General features: G+C 55.7%; 1 protein-coding gene across 1 annotated transcript in view; it reads left to right on the top strand.

Annotated features, from left to right (window-relative positions):
• The first annotated feature begins 19023 nt into the window (after positions 1-19023).
• Positions 19024-21695, top strand: part of ASB2 (ankyrin repeat and SOCS box containing 2) — a 36755-nt gene continuing 34083 nt past the window's right edge. The window contains exon 1 of the mRNA XM_080663646.1: positions 19024-19143. The gene's annotated coding sequence lies outside the window, so the exon portion shown is untranslated. The remainder of the gene's footprint in view (positions 19144-21695) is intronic.

Below are 21695 nucleotides of genomic sequence, written 5' to 3'. Positions count from 1 at the left end.
TGCCCCTCACCACGCCAGGCCGCTCTGGAGGACGAGGGCCATGGGGCCAGGCAGGACGGTGACAGCCACACTCAGGGCAGCAGCTTTGGTCTTCTGGTGCTCCCGACAGTCCTTGGTGGCCAGGATACACTCCCACTTCACAGAAAGGGAAACAGGCTCGGAGGGGGTCGGGTGACCAGCTCAAGGACACACAGTAAGACTAGATTTGGACTCAGGGCTCATTAAATCCAAAATCTGGGGTCTTTGAGCTGCACCCCAGCTCTGGAAGGGCCAAACGTGTCATTCTGTAGCAGCCTATGGCCCTGCCACCCCGGACCTGGGACGGCCCCATCACTGCCAAGTCCCGAGGGCACCAGCATGCCCGGACCCCCAGCAGGTGCTGGTTTCCACAGCACCCAGGACGGTCAGGGTCAGAGCGGAGCTGGCTCAGCAGCTGCCCACAGAGGGAGAGGCGCTTTTGTAGTCTCTCTCTCCCTGCCCATCCCTCCGCCCAGGCGTGCTCTCAGCCCACATCACAAACTCTGAGCTCATACAGAGCTGACCGAGTTAGAGTGGAGACCGAGACAGACGCTTTGAATAAGCTCATGGTTGGCTGGGAAGGTGGTCTAGTTGCCAGGGAGCTTTGACCCCGCCTTGCAAAGAGTTTGTGGGCCGCTCGCGTAAGTCTGGGCCCCAGTTATGACCCAAAGGAGAAGAAAGTCTCCCTAGGGCGCCATGCACTGGGGTCCTCTGGCCCAGCCCCACACAGGGGAGGGGCCGGGAGAGGAGGTGAGGGCAGCCTGCTCAGCGTCTCCAGCCCCCAGATCAGACCTGCATACCTGAGCACCAGGAGGAGGAAGCGGCCTCGTTCACCGCTCCAGGAGCACAAGCCACAGCCGGGCCGTGAGGTCACAATGCCGCCTTCTGTCCTTGTGACCTGCCTGTTGCAGGATCTGCCCGCCCGTGGGCCGTCCCGTCACAATGGGGGCTGCCAGTTTCCCAGAGCAATCCCAAGCCCTCGGCTGGAGAAGGAGAGACGGATGCTGAGCTCAGCACATGGAGGCTCAGATGAGCCAGGCCAGGAGGCACCGGCAGGGAAGGGTTTCTGCTGAGGGCGCGGCCTGGTCAGACTGGCTTCAGAGGGTGCGCCCGCTCAGGCTGGACACGAGGCAGGCGGCGGCTAACCTCTGTCGGCACAGCACTGAGCACCTTCCCTGCAGGGCTTAACTTAATCCGGCACACCCACCCGGTAGAGCTGTCACTTGACAGGTGGGGACACTGAGGCCCCCGAGGTTTAGTAACTTGCCCAAGGTCTCACTATTGGGAAATTGAGATTAAAAAATTTTTTTTTTATTGATTTCAGAGAGGAAGGGAGAGGGAGAGGGCTAGAAACATCACTGATGAGAGAGAATCATTGATCGGCTGCCTCCTGCTGATCGAGCCCACAACCTGGGTGTATGCCCTGATCAGGAATCGAACCGTGACCTCCTGGTTCATAGGTTGATGCTCAACCCCTGAGCCATGCAGCTGGGCACTGAGCTGAGATGTTAACCCTTCTGTCAGAACTCCAGAACCCTCTGGGAGGTTGAGTTGCCAGGACTGGGACACGCATCCAGTGTGGGTCCTACAGGGTGCAACAGCAGGAGGCAGGGCCTGGGACCTCCTAGCAGCTCAGGGCCCTAAACCGCTTGACCCAGCACCACCGCAGGCAGGGGGTGCAGGGACGGTGGAACGATTTGCTTCCCAGGAAGGACTCTACCTCTGGCCTGAGGTGTGCTGTGCAGGGTCCAGGGAGCACGAGACAAGGCTGGGAGCGAGACTGCGGCTGCTCCTGGGAGGTTTCTCCCGGTCAGGCCCTAAAGAGCGACTGTCGTAAGGACCAGGGATTGACCCCGATCATGGATTTACCCTGCCTGGCCCTTTGCCTGAAGTCTCCCATGTACTTCTCAAAACAATCTGCAAGGTGGTGGAAGCTCTGCTCCATTTTGCAGGTGAGAAAACTGAGGGTCCAGGCGGGGAAGTAACTTGCCAAGGACACGCGGCTAATAACGGGTCGCAGGGCCGGCACAGTGCAACATGAAAATGCTGGGTTCCCACTCAGAAAATTAAGAATTTCATGTCAGCAACAGCAGAACATAAATCCAAATATGGGCTGGCCTGAGCACAGGCGCCCTGCACACGTCCTGTGCTGGCATCTGAACCCAGGTCTACAGCCTCCTGAACCTGTTCTTTAAGTTCTTTAGCCACACCCCACTCCCTCCCTAAGTACCTGCCTCAAATCCCTCTTTAAAAAAAAAAAAAAAAAAAAAAAAAATATATATATATATATATATATATATATATATATATATATATATACATTATTGATTTTAGAGAGGGAGAGGGAGATAGAAACATCAATGATGGAGAGAGAATCATTAATTGGCTGCCTCCTGCATGCCCCCCACTGGGGATCGAGCCTGCAACCCAGGCATGTGCCCTTGGCTGGAATCGAACCTGGGACTCCTCAGTCCGCAGGCTGACGCTCTATCCACTGAGCCAAACCAGCTAGGGCTCAGATCCCTCTTTATGCTCCGGTTTTTTCTCCTCCTCCCCCACCTCCTCCTCCTCCCCTTCCCCACTTCCCCTCCCCCTCCCCCTTCTCCTCCTCCTCCTCCCCTTTCTCCCCCTCCCCATTCCTCTGCCAGCATGCTGCAGACCCACCCTCCCTGTCCAGGGGAAGAATTGGGGCCTTACATTGGAGCTCAGAGGAACTTTAGAAGAGAGAAGACCAAGGCTGAGAGAGAGGCGGGAGCTGCCAAGGTTACACAGCTGGTGAGGGGCCCAGGTCCCAGACCTCCCAGCCTGGCTCTATCCCCCGGGCTTTGGGAGAGAGACCTAAGGCAAGGCCATCCGTTCCAGACAGCGGGGAACCCTGGGAGCTGGGAGCCCGCTTCAAGGGCAGAGCCCCAATCACATGGCAGTAGAACCCCCACCCCCACCCCTTTTAAAGCCTTAACAAGGAATCCTGGGGCTGGAATCTGACCCCAGAGCTTGAGTCTCACGGCACAGCAGAAGGATGGGCCAGATCAGGCCTGCAGCCCAGAATTCCAACCCCCACTGCCCTGCAGCCCCAAATGCCCCCACAAGGACATGGCCAGCGGTCCCCAGCAGTAAGTGATGCTGAGGATGCAGAGTGAGTCTGTGGAGCCAGGCAAGACGGCCAGCTGTGTGACCCTAGGGAAAGTGCATGACCCCTCTGAGCCTCAGTTCCCAGGATCAAATGCAATAATCCACATGGAACGTTTAGCATCGCCTCATTTTGCAAAATTAATGTGTGTGCATGTGCAGAAGACAGTCTAGAAGGGGGTGAATACACTTTGCAGGCCTCATCCTAGGGGCAGGGCATGAGGGGAAACATCTATAATCGTAACTCTTTGAGGTGAGCAAGCAGCAAGAGCCTGACACAGAGCAGCAGGCACTCAGTCAGCCTCAGTGTTGTTCTCTGCCCCTCCTTTCCCTCTCCCTCCAGAAGGTCACCGTGGCAGCAACCTGCTGGCAAGGACCCTTTCCTGAGAGAGCGTTTTGACAGAGGGAGGGCCTGTAGCCCATGAGCCCTGTTGCTGGGCTTGGCTGCCAAAGGTGGTTTCGGGGAGGGGTGGGGAGTGTGTGACGCCTGGGGGCTGGGAGCTGAGTGGGTGCGGGGCAGACAAGCCTGGCCTAGTTATTCTGCTGGGACTTTGCTAAGACCGGACAATGCTTAGGTCCCCTCAGCCCTCCACGGGGGTCGACTCTCCGAGATCTGTCCCTTCCCCTCCCTCCCAGCCTGGGTGCAGGAGGAGGCAAGTCCCAGGGCCCAGGAAGCGGTGCTGTGGCTGCTGCTTCTGTGAGACCTCCAGCCTGGCTCCTACACCCTCATCCCTGCTCTGCACCAGGGAGAGTCGCAGCAAGGACCACTGGTTCTGCTTCCAAAATCGCTCAAATCCATCCACTGGCCCACGCTGGTCCAAAGCCCCATCTCTCCTGCATGCACCAGGGCAACACCCTTCCCTCCTGCTCGCCCAGCCTCTCTGGGCATCTGAACCCAGGTCTACAGCCTCCTGCCTTCCTTATGTTGAGTCCAAATATGTCTCCTTGGAGTGTTCCTATTTTAGTCCTGCTTCCCCACATGGAGCCTCTTGCTAGGATACCTACTTATTAAAGCTAGATCGATAGAGTCATATTTCAGCATGGCAGCGACACTGAAGGCGGGTGACCTCCCTCAGCAGCTCCTCTCATGAGGAGCTGTCTGGCCTGGGGCGAGTCCCTGGACCTCACTCCCTGAGCCTCAGTTACTTCCTTGGTGAAACGGGGTTAACGATAGTACCTACCTCATAAATAGTCATGGGATTAAATTAGCTGATATTTACACATACACTTAGCACCTGGCCCATACCATAGTAAGTGCTCGAAAAAGTTCCTATATTCCTATTATTCTGCCTGGTGCAGGTCCACTCCCGGGCCCAACCTTTGTGCCATTTTCGGGTCCCCAGCTGTTTCTACTCAAGGCCACGCCCTGTCTTGAACACTCTCTAGCGGAGCTGGAAAAAGGGCCAGTCTGTCTGGGTCACCAACACACATTCACCCCCAGTGCTCACAGGGTAACTCAGCACTTTCCAAACTCTCCAGGGAATTACCTGACCCAGGTGGCCACATCCATTGAGCTTGATGGGCAAGGCCCCCAATCCCTGGGACATTAGCTGCCCGAGCAGAGGCTGAGAGTTCCCAGCTGGGGTGACTTCTGCCAGCTCCCTGGGTGGCCTGGACCCAGCCCGCTCTTTATTATCGCTGTTTTAGGGAGTCCTGATGTTCTTAAAAATGCTGGCGGTTGGGGGGCGAAGGCAGCCAAGGACCAGCAGAAGCAGCAGTGGGGGAAGGAGAGCCAGGAAGGGGGGTCGGGGTGGACCAATTCCTAGCCCGGCCCCAAGGCCTCCGGCCAGGTCTGTGACTATGGGGAGCATCATACCTGTGATTATGCCACCTCTCACGGCAAAAGGGATTCTGCGGATGTAATTAAGGTTCCGATCCGTGGACTGTGAGACACGGAGACCTCCCGCGTGGTCTGAACTACTCCCAGGACCCCTGGAGGCAAAGCATCTTCTCTGGCTGGTAGCAGAACAAGTCTGAGAGATTCGCGTGTGAGCGGGCTTCAGGTGAGGGAGGCTGGGGTGGAGGCTCATGAGGCAAAGACAGCAGAGATCTCCAAGAATGGTCTCCAGCCAATGGTCAGCAAGAAAACCCGACCTCCGTCCTGCGGCTGCAGGAACTGACCTCGGCTAATACCTGAACAAGCTCTCGGAGGCTCCAGATGAGAGGCGGGTGTTGGGTTCCGCCTCAGGAGACCCTGCGAAGAGAAGCTAGCGGAGCCCCCCTGGACTCCTGACCCACGGAGCACCTGGGCTGGGGCAGGAAGCACCTTAAGAGACGAGCTAAGAATTGGGGGCTGGATCGCGGGGGGGTCTGAGGGCCCAGTTGGCATGAGGAGCATGGTCAGTGTGCATTTCAAGGCCACCATTGGGCCTGAGGAAAGGAAAGGGTACGTGGACTCCCTGAATATTCAGTCACCAGGGGAGAAGAAAGCCTGTCTCACCTCCTCCTCAGGCAGCCGTGGGGGATGCTCACGTAGGTACAGCCCACAACATCGCATCTAAAGGTCAGTGGTTTCAGAAAACGGTGCCTGCGCTTCCCGCGTCCACATCAAATGCATCGCAAAGACGTTCGAGGCCACGTGATTGTTCCCAGACCCAACCTTATCTTTCTTGTACATGTTTTCCATTTGATGTAAAACTGTGAATGGTGGAAGGAGGGTATGGCCCCTTATGGTAACTTCTGATGGGCCCCGTGTACCTTTGCTCACTTTCCCGCCTCTGCAAGCCTCTCACTTGCCCACAGCAGAGCACGGCTGCCCGGTGGCTCGCCGCTCTGCTCTGGGGCTGTAGCCCTCAGATTGGCCCCAAGTAGAAATCTAGTCTTTTCCGAGATTCAGGTTCCTCCCGCTGACAGACCCGTCCCAAGTCCAAGAAGTATCCCAGAGCCAGGAGAAGGTTTGCATCCAGATGAAATCGCAACGCCTTCCTTGGAGGGCCAGCCACAGGCCCAGCTGCGCATGCTGAGCACCCGTAGCTCCTGGCTACATGGCAGCACCCTACACTCAGCAGCATTTGCCATGGGTGGGGGGAGGCCTGGGACGGGGCAGCTGGTACCGTGACCTTGACCGGCTGCCCTGTACTGGGTGTCACCATGAGTCAATTCTCATGTAAGTACAGTCTGTGCTTCCAGTCTGTGCCTGAGGCTGCCAAGCCCTCTGACCTGGGAGCAGGGTGTCTGGCCTTGGCCAAGGTCAGGGGACTGGCTGTCCCTTTTTGAGGACAGTCTGTCTGATTCCCAAGGTCTGTGACAGCTGTCAAGACTCTGAGTGCCTCTCCGTGGGGCCTGGCCTTCCCCGGTGGGTGCCATACACCCCTGGGCCCATCTGGACTTCCCGCCGCCCTTGGCTAACCACCACCTCTCACGTAGACCCTGCACTTGGCAGTTTACCAAATCTGCGTGGGGTGGCATCTCATGGAGGAGCAGGCCCACCCCGTCCTGCACTCAGACACCCCTGTTCCCATGTTCTGCTGTGACTGTCCTGAAACTTCGCTAAGTTTTGGACAAGGAGCTTGCGTTTTCATTTGGCACCAGGCCCCGCACATTTTTAGGCGATCTTGGTCTTATCTTCCAGGGGCCAGTGAGCATACCCACTTTACAGACAAGAACCCGGGCGTCTCCGGGGTAGAGACTCCTGCACCAGCACAGGGCTTGGTGAGATGCTCAGTAAATATAGCAACGAAGGAACCGAATTTGCCTCCTGAGGCTGGGGGCTGGGGGTTGGGGGGAGTCCTCTCTGATTTTCAGAACCCGCTCCTCCTGTTTTCCCACAAAGCAGCCGTGGCACCAAGTGCCCGTTCCTGGGGGCCCCAGGAGGGCTGGGCAGTGACTGTATCTCAGCTGTGCCCCCAGGGCCCAGCGCGGCACAGGGCCACGGATTCAGTGGGTGCCCAGGGAGTGTTGCTAAGTGAGCAGAGAGTAGACTGAGCCTGGGCGAGGAGATGGCTTTCTTGCTCAAGGTCTCTGGTCAAGAAGCTCCATACCTGGGCTCCAGCTCAGGTCCGGGGACTCTTAGCCACGCAGCTGTCTCCAGACCCTGTGACCCTGCTTCAGGGCTGTAGGCTGGGAGCTGACCCCTACCCTATCCCTTCAGGGGACCCATCGAGAGAGGGAATTGAGTGTCCCTGCACATTTGCTGCATGTAGCAGACACTGTGAGTGCCCGCTCGTCCCCCACCCTGACCACTCAGAGCACACCTCCAGCTTCCACCTGCCTGCACCTGCTTGTCCGGCCCAGGCTCCCTTGGCCACAGGAGAGACCACAGGGCCAGGGAATAACACCCCCCAGGAGCAGCCCTCAACCACTGCCAGATGAGGGTATAATACCCAGCTCCTCACTCCTTTCACGGGGTGACTCTGAGGCTCCGTGCCACCCTGGCTCCAGGGCCCTGAGGTGTAGGCTTCCGCTGCCCCGTGTAGCTGGCCTGAGAAACGCCCTTGGCTAGCTGACTTCCCTCTGCTGCCTCCCTGCCCACGAATGGCGGGGTCTCCCCCAGTCCGCAGTGGGCACTCCAATCCTTGTCGCAGCGCCTGCTCCTGGGCCAGGCACCCAAACCAGGAATCAGGGCCTCATTTCTTTGGGGCTCCCAGCAGTTCCCTTCTTCTGGGGCCTTCTCCAGGACCTTCCAGAGTGCTGCTGTTTCCGGGCAGGAGGCCCTGCTTCTTGAGGACACAGCTGGGAGACATTCCTCCGCGGCCTGGAGTTAGAAGTGGCCAGGTGACCAAGTGCGAGTCAGGTAACACGAGCCCGAAGCCTGCCGCTCCCCAGCCTGGCCGATGGGACTTCCCCCTGTGCCCTGTCCATGCTGTCTCCTCTCCCACCACAATGCAGGTGGACATGGTGACCTCGGAAGCCGCGCAATTATGAGATGGCAGAGGTGCTGGGCCCTTGAATCATCACTGGGGGGAGAGCCATTGGCCAGTGAAGAATACCGGCGGTGTGTACATTTTCGGGAGAGAGAAAGAAATGACTGTGTTTGAGCCGTTGCTACTTTGAGATTCGTGACAGCAGCGAAGCCTTACTAATGCAGAAGGCAAGAGGCCGGGCCGCTGAGGAGGGCAGTCCTGACCCTGTTACTTGGTGTCTGCGTCCATGAGCAGCTCCTGCGTTCATCTCACTGCCGACCACCTTAGAGGAAGGACTGTCCCTGTTTTGTGGGTGAAGAAACTGAGGCCCAGAGTCACATGGCTAGGAGGTGGCAGAAAAGGAATTCAATCTGACTCCAAACCCTCTTCACGGCTTGCAGGAGGCTCCAGGCCCCTCCTAAGCCCTCTCTCCAAACGTCCTTGTCCTGGTTGTCCAGACCTCAAAGTTGATGCCAAGAATCCTGCCACTTCATCGCCAATAGCCAGGCCTTTTCATGAGAGCAGGGACCTGGGATACCTCTGCAGGGCATTTTTTTATTATTACTATTATTTTTTTAAAAATATGTTTATTGATTTTAAAGAGGAAGGGAGAGGGAGAGAGAGGAACATCAATAATGAGAATTATTGATTGCCTGCCTCCTGCAAGCCCCCTACTGGGGATTGAGCCCACAATGTGGACATGTGCCCTTGACCAGAATTGAACCCGGGACCCTTCAGTCCACAGGCTGATGCTCTATCCACTGAGCCAAACTGACCAGGGCCCAGGGGACATTTTTAGGGCTGATGCCCGGCAACTGGGGCGATGTCTCAGTCAATCGCATCTCATTTTCAGGCTGTGTTCCTGTCCCCAGGAAGCGCCTTGACATGAGAAGGAAGCAGCGCCTTGCTCCATCTCCGTGTGGCGCATTAGTGTCATCAAACCCACCGAGTCAGGGGTGGCTGGAAGCGCCCCATGACCTGGAGCAGCCGTGGGCAAACTACGGCCCGCGGGCCGGATCCGGCCCGTTCGGCTGTTCTATCCGGCCCACGGAGCCGAAAGAGCGGAGGGTTCTCTTGCTCTCCCCTCCTCTCCTTTACTTTGAATTTATATTAGTTCACACAAACACTCCATCCATGCTTTTGTTCCGGCCCTCCGGTCCAGTTTAAGAACCCATTGTGGCCCTCGAGTCAAAAAGTTTGCCCACCCCTGACCTGGAGACACATTAGTGCACCATTCTTGGGCCCTGCAAAGGCATACCAGATTTAGAAAGAAAAACACAGGATTCCCAGGGGGACACAGACACCCTCGGCCGACAGGCAAGAGACTTCCTGGGTCAGAAACCAGACCACTGGGCACTGAAGCCCAGAGATAATCTCCAGGCCCCAACAGTCCTGCTCTGGAACCTGCAGACCAACAGACACCTGATCCCTGGGCCAGCGCCAGGCATTGCTGCTAATTATAGGCCCAGAGGGGCCAGCCGGCCAGCCAAGCAGGGCCATAAAAGAGGCCAGCATCAACCAGAAAAGTCAGCTCTTATCCCAGGAGCCCGGGGCTGGCAGTGCTCAGAGCTGCAGGGCACCACCCCCAGGCACAGCCCTGGCTGCTGGCAGGCCCAGTGTGTGTCCAGGTCACACGCTCTGGCAGGCCAGGCCAGGCGCTATGACAGTGCAGTTTGGAGCTGATGCCGGTGAGCTTCGATGGCACCAGAAAAATTGGGAAGGAAGGAAGGAAAGGAAAGAGCAGAGAGAGAGAAAGAAATGTAAAATCTAAGCCCTGTATTAACAGATCAAACTTGGAAATATATCTTATGGTCTCTGAGCCTCCGTCACCTTAGCTGTGAAACAGAGGTGGCCACCTCGGCCCTCAGGAGGGTGTGAGACAGCGCACGACCTCACCTGCCTCGCCCCAGGGACACCTCGTGCCAGGCATCCCTAAGGGGCTCCCAGACAGTCAGCCTCACGGCTGTACAAGCCACATGTGTGCATGTGTGAGAGAGTGTCCACATGCACCAGGATCAGCAGCAAACACGTATGAGAACTGAATTCTGCCCAACAGCCCGTTACGTGGAAATGACCTGATGGGAGGTTGAACACCAGGACTCAGACACTCTTCCAAAATCATTGTTACCCCGTTTTTAATTTCTGGTTTTGAAAATGTTGACGTAGGTTTGATTTGAATTCCAGTTGATTTGCAGTTAGAGTTTGTAATCCCTGAGAACGAAGATATGTGGGTGCAGCCACGTGTTGCTGCTGAGTCTGGCTTCTGAGGCACTCCGAGTTTGGCGGGGCCTATTCTTTACAGCTCCACAATGCAGCCCCTTCCTTCTTTTCTTGGGAAACGATTGGCATAGAACTTTCCAGAAGGGCCAAGGCAGGCAACTGGGTGGCTAGGCCCAAGCTCTTGTTAACGTGTCAGGTGCCTCTCAACCCCACATGTGTGCACACATGCACCAAAAAGAAATGGAGACCTTTTTAGATTTCAACAGTTACTTAATATTTTATGACTCATTTATTTGCCAACTGTCCTGCCAACTGTTAGATTATAATCCCCTCTTTTCCTGATTTAAAGAAGGCAAACTATGCGTGTGCAGAGTGCATGTGATCTGAGCATCACTGGTGTGTGTGCGCCTGTGTGTGTGCGCGTGCATGCACGCGTGTACATGTCTGAATGCTCCAGCTTCCAGCAGGGGCTGGGCCCTAGCAGCGCCGAGACCCGCCAGGCTCCCCCACCCCTTTCCTGCTTAATGGAGAAATTCCAACCTTCATGGTGACCACCGAGGCTGTTCGTTCCGCTTTGCTGAAATCACGGCTGTTTTTCTCTCTGCCCGTGACCTTCAGGGCTGGTTTACCAGCCCTGTTCAATGAGCCATCCCTGTAACAGTCACAAGACATTGAAATCCTAACACCTGGCCCTCCAGATAACAGCTATTCCTGAAACCCACAGCCACCCTCTGGGATGGAAGGAGAGTTCAGCTCCTCCCCCCCCCCCTCCCCTCCTTTCCCCTTCCTTCCTTCACTCAGTGCAGACCTCCCTCTACTTCCACAGGCTTCCTCCCACTACATACCACCCCGCCAGCCGGGCTTTCTCCATGGACATTTAGACATTAATTCTATGTTGGGGGGTGTCTCATGTATCAAAGGTGCCGGACGTTGGGCGCCATTTAACACTGGTGGTCTTGATCCGGCATCTAGAAGGGTTCTGGAAACCTGGAGAAGGGGATGTGTGTAAATTAGAGTCCAGAGATGAAACATAATTTTGAAAGGCATTTGGAGGGGCAGAGGAGCCTGGCTGAAGAAACCAAGTTCTCCTTGTCTCAGGACCCCTTGTTTTTTATTAACACCATTTGTCCTAAGGCAAGGTGGAGATATACACTTCAAAGGGTAGGGTTAGGTCCAGAATCCATTGTCAGACTGAGGAATTGCTGTTCAGGTGTTTGGCCAACAGGAGGCAATAACATGTAGATTAAGATGCCCTGAGCTGTTTGGCAGCAAGCAATCATCCTTTTCAGGTTTGGGGAAATGCCTTTAGCCATCCCAGCAGGTGATAATATATGTGACTCAGCCCTTGTTGAGTCCCCAAGTTCCATCAACCTTTTGATGAAACTCTTGCAATTATGACATGCTGGAATTGGCTTCTGGCAGAAGGATATTTAAGAGCATCCCTGCCCTCTACCTACTAGACGCCAGGAGCACTACCCCACCCTCAGTTGTGGCTATCAAAAAAATGTCTCCAGGAATTGTCAATTGCCTCCTGGGGAAATTGTCCTCAGTTAGGAATCATTGTTTCCAACCAGCCACCAGCCCCTTCATCTCCATCAGGATGTTTAAGGTAATAATAACAACCTCTACCATTTATAAATCTTCACTCTAATATATATATTTATATAATATACATTGATTATTGCGACCTTCCTATGAGACATGGCTACTGTCATTTCTCCCCTGCACCTCAAGGCTCAGAGTGGTTAAGTAAGTTGTCTATCAAGTGGTGGAGCTGGCAGATGACTCCAGTCTGGGCTCTTAGCCACTGGGCTCTGGAGGGACATCTGGGGGCAGTCACCTTACCAGCAAGTCTGTGCTGGGAGTGACCCCAGCTTATCCTATTGGAATGGGGGAGGCACAATGACATTGACACCCAAATGCCCGTGCTTATAGTCTCAAGCTGTTCATCAGGGTTATGGTCTATTGCAAATCACAACCTCTCCTGCCCCAAGCATTTCTGGGAGTGTCCAGGGGCAGCAGGCATCTTAAACGTGCCCATGAGGAAGTCCAGCCTGCCTTCCGGGCTGCGGTGGGGTTCCTGCCAACTGTCCCAGCACCTTGGGATTTAGAGTCTAAGGCATGAGGCGATGATCAACCACTAAGGTCACACTGTAAGCTGGGCGGGGGCTACGGAGAAACACCGAGGGATTTCCGGATGCCGTGGCTCTGCAAAGCCTTGCCGAGCTCCCCAGGTTCGTTTCCCTGCCCGCAGAAGCACGCTGGAGCAGATGACCCGGGGACCCTCCAGTCCTGACAGTCTGTGTGGGACAGCCCCTCCAGTTCTGGGTGGGACAGAGGCTGTGTGGGTGGAGGTGTGGCCACCACTGCATTCAGGCAAGTCCCCACGGGCCTGGACTTCTCCACCAGGATGAGGACGCCTCCCTCACAGGGTGGCCGTGCAGGTGCCTGGGTCCCAGGGTGGCTGGTAAACCAGGGCGTCTGCCCACCCCTTCCCACCCCAGATGTCAGGACCCCTGCTCCACCCGCCGCATGCCCGGCGCTGCCCCACATCCAGACCCTGGCCCTCCCCACCAGAGCAAGCCAGGGCCTTGCCCGGAGTGCCAGGCCTGGCTGACACCTCTGCAATGTCACGTCACCGGCTGCTTCAGATTCCCCGAGGAGCAAGGCCGAGGTGGAAGCTGAAGCTTGAGAGCAGCCAGACGCCCTTCAGCTGGCAGCCGCCTCCCAGGTGCCAAATGGGTGACAGCTGGGTATCTGGAGCAGCGACTTTGCTCTCTGTGCGCCCAGTCTCCAGAGTGGCTGGGCCAGGGACTGCATTTCCGAGGCCTCTGCCTTCTCCTTCCCCTGCCCCCAGCTCTGTCTGATGGCGAGGGGCTCCCGGCAGGATGTGCAGTATCGCCACGGCCGGTGGCCGATCCCCGGGAAGGAAGGGGGGGTCTTGCGTGAGAGAGGACCTTTCCACAGCTCTGCTCTCACCGTGTCTATGTTCATGCAAAGCCCGCTCCAGCAGCTAGCTCTGGCATGTGGGCCACTAAAGGTTTAACTTTGTTCCCGAGTCCCTAAGGGTGACTCAGGCGTGGTAAGATCAAGCCACAGAGGGGCCAAGTGACCCTGCCAGCCCACAAAGCCAGCAGCCTCCAGGTCGGATCAGCTCAGGCCCTCAGCCTCTGGGTCAGATCAGCTCAGGCCAGCAGCCTCCAGGTCGGATCAGCCCAGGACACTGGACGCCTGGCCCGCCTGACCCACAGGAGGTGCCGCCTCCGCTCTATGGCCCCTGCAGGTGGCAGGTGGGCAGGAAGTGGTCCTACAGATGCGTGTCTCCCGAGTGCTGGGCCCTGTGTGGACTGTTTGAGTCCTGGGGTCTCAATGAACCCCTTAACAGCCATGGGAGAGATGTCACTCCCCCATCTCAGAAGATGAAACTGAGATTCAGGGGTGCAGGGCTATGGCCGGGTTCGCAGCAAGCAGGGCATGACTGGGGTTGTCTTACAGCAGTGCCTGTGCTGGGAGCAGGACGAGGTGGTGCTAACTGTGATTGCATGTGGGTGGCAGCTCCCCGCAGGGAAGGTGTCGTCTGCACAGGGCTAGCCAAGCATGCCCCCAGCACCTCCCCACCAGGCCCAGGACACCTCCCGGGGCAAGACCCGCATTGGAGAGACTCCGGGTTCACAGACAGACAGCGCCGGGGCCCCAGGCTCTGCTGCAGTTGGCTCCTTTCTCCGGGGCTACAGGCCCGAGTGCAGCTCGAGGATCTCACTCCGCGCCTGGGGCGGGATATCTCAGCGCTACTGGTCAAGGATGGTTGGAGAGTCCCGTCAGGGGGTGTGGCATTGAGAGCACGAGACTGATGTTGGCTGAGGCTCGGCCATGCCCTTCTGTTCTGCTGCTTCGTCCTGGACGCTCTTGTCTGAAGAGTCAGTCGTGAGCCAGAAAGGGCCGGGCCAGCTGCAAAGAGCCCAAGGTCCCACGATGGAATTTGCACCTTGGATCTGCTAATGTGGATGAAAACCCTGATAAGATCTACTGTCCCCCCCATTTCCAGGCGTGTGGGGTGTTAAGAGAATGGGGCCAGAGTCAGGGAGCCTTGGCCAGTCCCCAGGGGCCCTGGTGGTGACCCCTCAGCCCAGTGGTGTGACCCCACACCTAGGGTGTCATAAGGCATGAGACTGGCCTGCCCTCTCCCATCAGAGGGGTGAAGGCTACCCCTCACTCTGCTCTCTGTGTATGGAAACACTCTTCTCTCTCTGGAGTTTGCCTTGGCCCCCTGAGCTGGGAGGGGGAGCGGGGTGGTTTCTGAATGTTCCAGAGGAAAGATGATGTCAGTTGACCACACCCCAAAAGGCACAGGGCCCATTTTAAAGAAAGGAAGGGGGATGGGGCCTTTGTCTGCCCTCCCTACCCCCACTGTCCGCCGCCTGTCCTTCCCCCACACTGCCAGCGTGAGGATCAGTATGTTGTCTGTTCCCCTTCATCTCTTGCGACCAAAATAAACTGATAGCAAGAGGCAGCCAGGGATGGGGGCCAGGATGCCAAGGCTGCAGGCCCGCTTATTTTAGCAGGTAATCTTCCGTTTCTGGGTCAGAGCGGTCCCGGCCCTTGGCACTGACCCACATCCCAGCTCCCTCCACCCCACTGAACCCCCTTTCACTGGAAAAGGTGTCACTGTCTTGAGGAAAATGTGCAGGATCTGGCTCCCTTTCTGGGCCCTACTAGGTGTGGGGCTCAGCGAACTGCCTCACAGTGTGAGCACACGTACACACACACACACACACACACACACACACACACACACAAGCACACCATTATTCGTAGGAATTCATATGAAATTAAACATGAAGGGAAGCAGACAGGGCCACAGCCCTCCCAATTCAGACCCAGGAGCTTTGTGGCTTGAATGTGAACACATCCATCCAACAGGTAGTTAATGAGCACCTACTATTTGCCAGGCACTGTTGTAGGTACTGACAGACAGCAGTGCACAGATGGGAGACACAGGCAATAAACTCATGACAAATAAATAGGTAACAGGTAAAGGGAGCTAGAGAGTGAGGGGTGGGGGAAGGTTCAGTTAGGATTGGGAGAGCAGAGCCCTCCTGGGGCCACGTGTGAATCCTGGGGGCTTTCCCTTGGGGGTCACATCCTTCTTCTTGCTCCCTAGCAGGTCGACCAGTTGTTTGGTTTCTGCCTCTGCATCAATCCCTCATTTACCCTTTTCTGTCCCCATAAAAACCCTCCCCAGAGGCCTGTTCCACGGGACTACCTTGGGGGCCTGTACAAAGTTGGGGACCCTGGAAAGGCCCCAGAGATCATCGAGGCCAAGGCTTCCCAGGTGCTCGACGTAATTTGTCATCTGGGACATGCATGGAGCGACCACTGATGTCCCCCAGATGGACAATAGGAGAAAAGATAGAAAACACCAAGTGTTGGGGACATGGAGCACCTGGGACGCTTACACGTGGCCGATGGGCACGGAAGTTGGCGGCAGCTTTGGAAAACTGCCCGCAGTGTCACTCAAGTTGAGCCAACCTGCCTCACGTCCCAGCAAGGCCAGCTCAGGTGTTTACCCAACAGAAGACAAGTACCTGAATGTTCACAACGGCCCAAACGGGGAACTACCCAAAGGTCCACCAACAGTAGAATAAACGACGTGGAATACTACGCAGCAATGAGAAGGAGCGATCCATAGCTACGTGAAACAGTACGCGTGAATGTCCCAACATACTATTGAATGAAAGGAGACACAGGCACGATTCCATTCACACGAAGTTCGGAACGACCTGTGGTGCTCAGAACCACCACCCCGGCAGGAAGTGTTGGGTGGTGGGGTTGAGATGAGGGCAGGAGCTAAAGGGGGGCACTGGGGTGCTGGTAATATTCTGTTAGATTTACATGCTGGGTATGCTCAGTTGGTGAAAATGGATTGAGCTGTACATATAGATATGTGCACTTTTCTGTGGGTGGGGTAGATTTTACGTCAATAAAAAGTTTTAAATAGCCCAAACTGGTTTGGCTCAGTGGATAGAGTGTCGGCCTGCGGACTGAAAGGTCCCAGGTTCGATTCCGGTCAAGGGCATGTACCTTGGTTGCGGGCACATCCCCAGTAGGGGGTGTGCAGGAGGCAGCTGATCGATGTTTCTAACTCTCTATCCCTCTCCCTTCCTCTCTGTAAAAAAATCAATAAAATATATTTTTTTTAAAAAAAGTTTTAAATAGTCAGTGTTGTTCCGGCCTTGACTCCGGATGAATGAAATCAGAATCTCTGGGTAGAGGCGGGTGTTTTAATATACAGTCAGGGCTGGGAACTGCCAACTTCGCCCAACCTGTTCCCTGCGGAGGTGAGCAACCTGTGATGTCAACCGCGGGGCCAGCCTGTCCTTGCCTTGGGCTCCGTGGACCTGCGCCGGCAGCATCAAGCCTCCCAGCTGGGCTGAGTTAAGGGCCGGGGAAAAGCACTTTGTCACCAATTTGTATTTGCACCCTGTGGGGCCCCTTGTCCTGCCCCAACGTTTGGATTTCCTGTTACATGGCGGATAGAGTTGCAGAGAAAGCATTGGTTTTGTGTCACCCCATCACTTGTACATTGTGGGACTGTGGATGTCCCCCCCAGCCTCTCTGAGCCTCAGTTTCCTTATCTGTGAAATGGGCTGATGATAGTACTTGCTGGGAAGGCTGTGAATGCAGCAGGACGGCGCTGTCACTGATGAGTCCAAGTGTGCCTGACCAGCCCCCACCTCTGCTGTCCACCCCCAGGGCACTTCATGTTCCCTGGGATTCTTGGCCCACAGTATGGGTTCTCGGTTTGCACAAGCTGAGTCCAGGCACAAATCAACAAGATTGGGAGGGTGGGTTTCCCCAGGTCTTTCCATTTTAAGAGGTTTGTCTGGGCTGGGAGGGAGAGGCAAGGCAGAGGGCACCTCCGAAGGCCAAATCTGGGGAGGCGTTTGTGATAGGGAGCAGAGGGACCAGTGTCCTGCCTCCAGCGGGAAGCCCATAGGAGCAGCAGGACCCCAGGGATGGAGTCCAGGGAGCCCACCAGAACGTCTTACTGCTGGGGAACATCCCCAAACAGTAAAGAGAATTGAACAGCCCCTCTGCCCTTCTCTCGTCGCCCCACCATGACACAGGATCTGAGAGGGGCTGAGCTTGAGTTAACCTTGAGGGGCAGCCCAGCCCCAGTGGCCCGGGGGCACTGTCCCCGCTGGAGAGAGACACAGTTCAGCAGGTGCCAGAGTAGCCGGGAGACAGCCTGGGACAGACCCTGTCCTCAGCACCAGGTCAGACCCCCAGGACCTTGGCCTGACGCCAGGGAACTATGGATTCACTGAGATTTATTTTCAGGTGGAATATTCCACGTGAGTGTCAAGGCATCCTGAATCCTCCTGAGTCTGAGTTAAAAAGAAACCATTTACTAGTAAGCCGATGAGAAATCATAAATCCAGTATCCTGTCCTAAATCCAATATTCTCCAAGGGGAATGGGCCTTCGAAATGGAAATTGTTTGCCATGGAGAGGAATGGACCAAGTGTGTATTTCAGCCCACCGACTCCGCGGCCTGAGATCGGATGCATGTGTGGGTGTGCGTAAGCGCCTGGAATGCCTCATGCACGCTCCTGGGTCTCCCATGTATGTGGCTGTGTGTGGCCTTTGCTACCTGACACCAACAGGAGGTGCCATTGGCTCCCTTGCACACCAGGGGTCTTCTTTCCTCGCCTGAAGGAGGGGCCCCTTCTGTGGGGTGCCTCTGCCCAGGACTGGCCCACATGCTTGTTGGTTCGTTTAGTCCCCTGTCCTTTGTGGCTCCAGCCTCACTGCACAGCCGCCAGCGGCTAGAACCCTGGAACCTGCAAATGTCAGCCTCTGCTGTTTGCTACCCTCCCCCCCCACCCCACCCCCCCCGCCCCCGGCGATTTCTGCAAAGGCCATTTACACTGAATCCCTTCATCCTTATCTCCCTTTCCCCTTCTCTCTCATTCAGCCCATCTTCCCTCCAGCCTTCCCTCCACTCCCCCTTTTCTCTCTAAGTAGCTCTCAGTCTCCCTTCTTTTCCTTCTCCACCTTCCCTGTCTCCCCTCCTTCCTTTTATTTCACTTCCCTCCCTCCCTCCTCTCCCATTCGCCTCTCTCTCCCCCTACTCTCCCTCTCCCTTCTCTCTTTCAATTCATGCTTTTTCTTGTTCCTTTTTCTCTTTCTCTTACTTTATTTTCTCTCCCCCCCCACCTTTCATCTCTTAAATGTTTCTTTCTTAAATGTTTCACAGTTTCTTTCTTTTTTTGTCTTCCAGTTTTTTTTATCATTCGCTTTCCTTCTCTCCATTCATTCCCATCCTCTCTCAGTCCCACCCGCTTCCTCTTCCTTTCTTCCATCGTCTCTCCTCACATTTCCTCTTTTTCTCCATCCTCTTGCCTCTTCTCCCCTCTCCCACCCTTTCTGTCTCCCTCGCTCTTGTCTCTTTATCTCCCAGTTCTCTCTCCATTCTCTTTTCCTGCCTCTCCATGTCTGATCCTCTGCTCCTCTCTCCCCTCTCGCTCCCTCCGGGGTAGTTCCAGAAACATACCCATATATGGCCTCCATGCCAAGGATCACAAATGATGACGTCACGTGAGGGCCCACGCTCTGAGATGCTCTCCGAAGTCAAGTCCGCAGCTGATGCGCCCTGGAGGAGCTGCAGGCAGGACCACAGCCTCCTCCGTGCAATCTCCAAACAGGAAATCTGAGATTCATAACATCTTATAGTTTGGCTTGCCATCATTGGTCATGCGGTGGGCCCGAAATAAACTCCCTGCTTAAAGGACAGCGTTTCCGAGCTGCCAGGCAGAGCAGCCAGACACTCAGGGCCAGGGCAGAGGAGCGCGCAGGGAGCATGTGCTGAACTAAGACACTCTCAAGAAAATCCTTGTATTCCCCTGAGCGTCCCGTGAGGCAGAGCCTAACAGGTAATGCATGCTTTCCACTTTCTCACGCACACCCCGAGCGAAGGTGTTCGGCCGGCTTGTTCGGAACCCCCTCTAGCCACGCTACTTTCTTGCATCTCCCCCTTCTCTCTCCTGTTTTCTTGGGTTGTGAAGCATGCCAGTGACTTTCGTTTCGGATCTGGGGGACAGAGAAGCAGCCGCCTGCATGGGCTTATCCATTCTTATGGAGGATCTCGCTCAGAATATCCGTCTGCGGTACACTTCTAAAAATGGAAATGCAAAAGGACTTATCAATGATGCTATTGTTGGTTTGCAGCCCTTGGGCAATAAGTGTCAGACAAGTGACTTTCAGAAATGCTTTTATTTCGGGTGAATAGATATTTTCATGCAGGGGGGCATCGATTTTATGGAGTGTCTCTGTGTGCCCAGTATTGTGGGGCAATAGCAACCAGGGTGCCAGGATGCTGGGCCTGCAATGCCCTGGGGTTTAGGAGAGGAAATAGAATTTGGAAACAAAAACTAGGGCTCAAGGTAAAGAATGAGAAATGTTCTGTGGGAATGCAGAGATGCAGGAATACTGTGTGTGTGTGTGTGTGTGTGTGTGTGTGTGTGTGTGTGTGTAAGCATGAGGACACATCCAATGAGGAGGTGGTCTTTGAAAGGCTGGGTGGGATGGCATCCGACAGAGGGGTGGAGAGAGGGACCTCCACATGGAGGGACAGCTTGGCAAAGGCAGACAAGTCACGGTGGGTCTGGGTGTCTGTGGATAGTGCCGTGTGGCTACGGCAAAGGCCATGGAGGTCAGAAGTCGGGGTGCAGCTGGGAGGGGGAGCTGGAGGCAGATGCAGATCCCACCAGGTCAGTCAAGAAGATGGAACAGCCCAGCCGGTGTGGCTCAGTGGTTGACTGTCGACCCATGAACCAGTCACCGGTTGGATTCCCAGTCAGGGCACATGCCCAGGTTGCGGGCTAGATCCCCAGTGGGAGGCGTATAAGAGGCAGGCAATCAATGATGTTTCTCTCATTGATGTTTCTATCTCTCCCTTCCTCTAAAAATCAACAAAAACATATTTTGAAAAAGAAGATGGAACACATTCTAATTGCTTCCGAGCAGAGGAGGAGCAGGCGGGATCTGACTTCAGGAAGTCAAGGGAATGGGCTGGAATGAGGAGGCGGGGAGGTGGCGACTGAAGGTGGACAGGTAGATGATGGAGACCTGAGGCTGGGCAGGGGCCGAGCCCCGCCCTTCCCCCCTGCACGGGGCAGAGAGTAGCTCAATGAAGGGAAAGCTCGTGCATGAGGTTGGGGCCGGAGGACTTTACAGGGGTACCAGCAGAGCCAGCTGGGCCAGCACACCGGCCACAGCCCTGACCTTTGCCAACAGAGGCCTGGGCAGGGCGCAGCGAGGCTGCTGGGGGCCAGATGCTCCAATCACTTCCAAAACAGTCGATGAGTCCCGACAGCTGGTGGCAGGCCTGTTTACAGCACCCCCTCCTTGAGGAGCTGGCAGAGGCCTCCACCTGGCACCACTCTAGTTTGCATCATCCATTCTTGCACAAACAGAATTTGATTCCCAGCTTCAATACCTCCTAGCGGTCTGGCTTTATGTAAGACCCTTAACCTCCCGGAACCTCAGTTTCCACATCTGGAAAACGGGAGTGACAATTACCTCTAACTCATGATGCCGTGAGTGCCTCGCGGGGGAGGGGGTACCCTCGTCCTCCTCCCTCCATATAACCCACCCCTGGAGACCTTACCGTGGATAACAACACAATGAATATCCGTGAGCTCTCACCGGGCTCTTGCTGTGAGCCAGGCACCGAGTCCAGTGCTTGTGGCCGTTTTTCTCTGTGATTCTTCTCAAGGGCATTATGACTTAGAGGTGATTGCGCCTCCCATTTTCCAGATGTGGAAACTGAGGTTCCGAGAGGTTAAGGGTCTTGTGTAAAGCCAGACCGCTAGGAGGTGTTGATGCTGGGAAATCAAATCCTGGCCTCCTGGTCTATTAGCCTCCAGTGCCCACCTTCAAAGCTCTGGCCCCCTGCCGCCGCCCAGGGGACTGAGCCAGCGGTGGAAGGACCTGTCCCTGGCCCAGGCAGCGGTCATAAGATGCCTGTATAGCAAGGACAGGCCAGACCCAAGAGAGCCTTCCCGACGGAGGCACAGAAACCTCCTTCCGCTCCAGGCTGCCTGGAGGAGGCCGCGGTCACAGGACTGGTTTGCTCTGTGACTGCTCACCCTTAGCACCTGCTCTTGGACTAACTGACGCCCAGGAACGTAAGGGAAGTCGCTAAGAGCCTTGCGGTTGAGGGGACTGTTGGGGGGGTTGAGGGTGGTGACGGAAAAGTAAAGTGGCTCCTCACCTGCCTGAACTTTCTAAAGAAGAGGACGCCAAAGAGAGGGGTGGGAGAGACAGGAAAGATCAGGAAAGCGGAGAGAGGAAGGAAACGACCTAAATAAAGGCAGGAAAGGCGGGATGGGGGCAGGGGAGTGGGTGCAGAAAGGAGAAAGATCTTAGATGACTTTGCTGTGATCTCGATTAAAAGATTTGTAGCCAGCCCTGTGGTTGGGCC

Source organism: Plecotus auritus (genome assembly GCF_963455305.1).
Source record: "Plecotus auritus genome assembly, chromosome: 1".
NCBI classification, from domain to species: Eukaryota; Metazoa; Chordata; class Mammalia; order Chiroptera; family Vespertilionidae; genus Plecotus; species Plecotus auritus.
The sequence above is the reverse complement of the archived record's forward strand: the minus strand, read 5'-3'. Positions and strand labels throughout refer to the sequence as shown.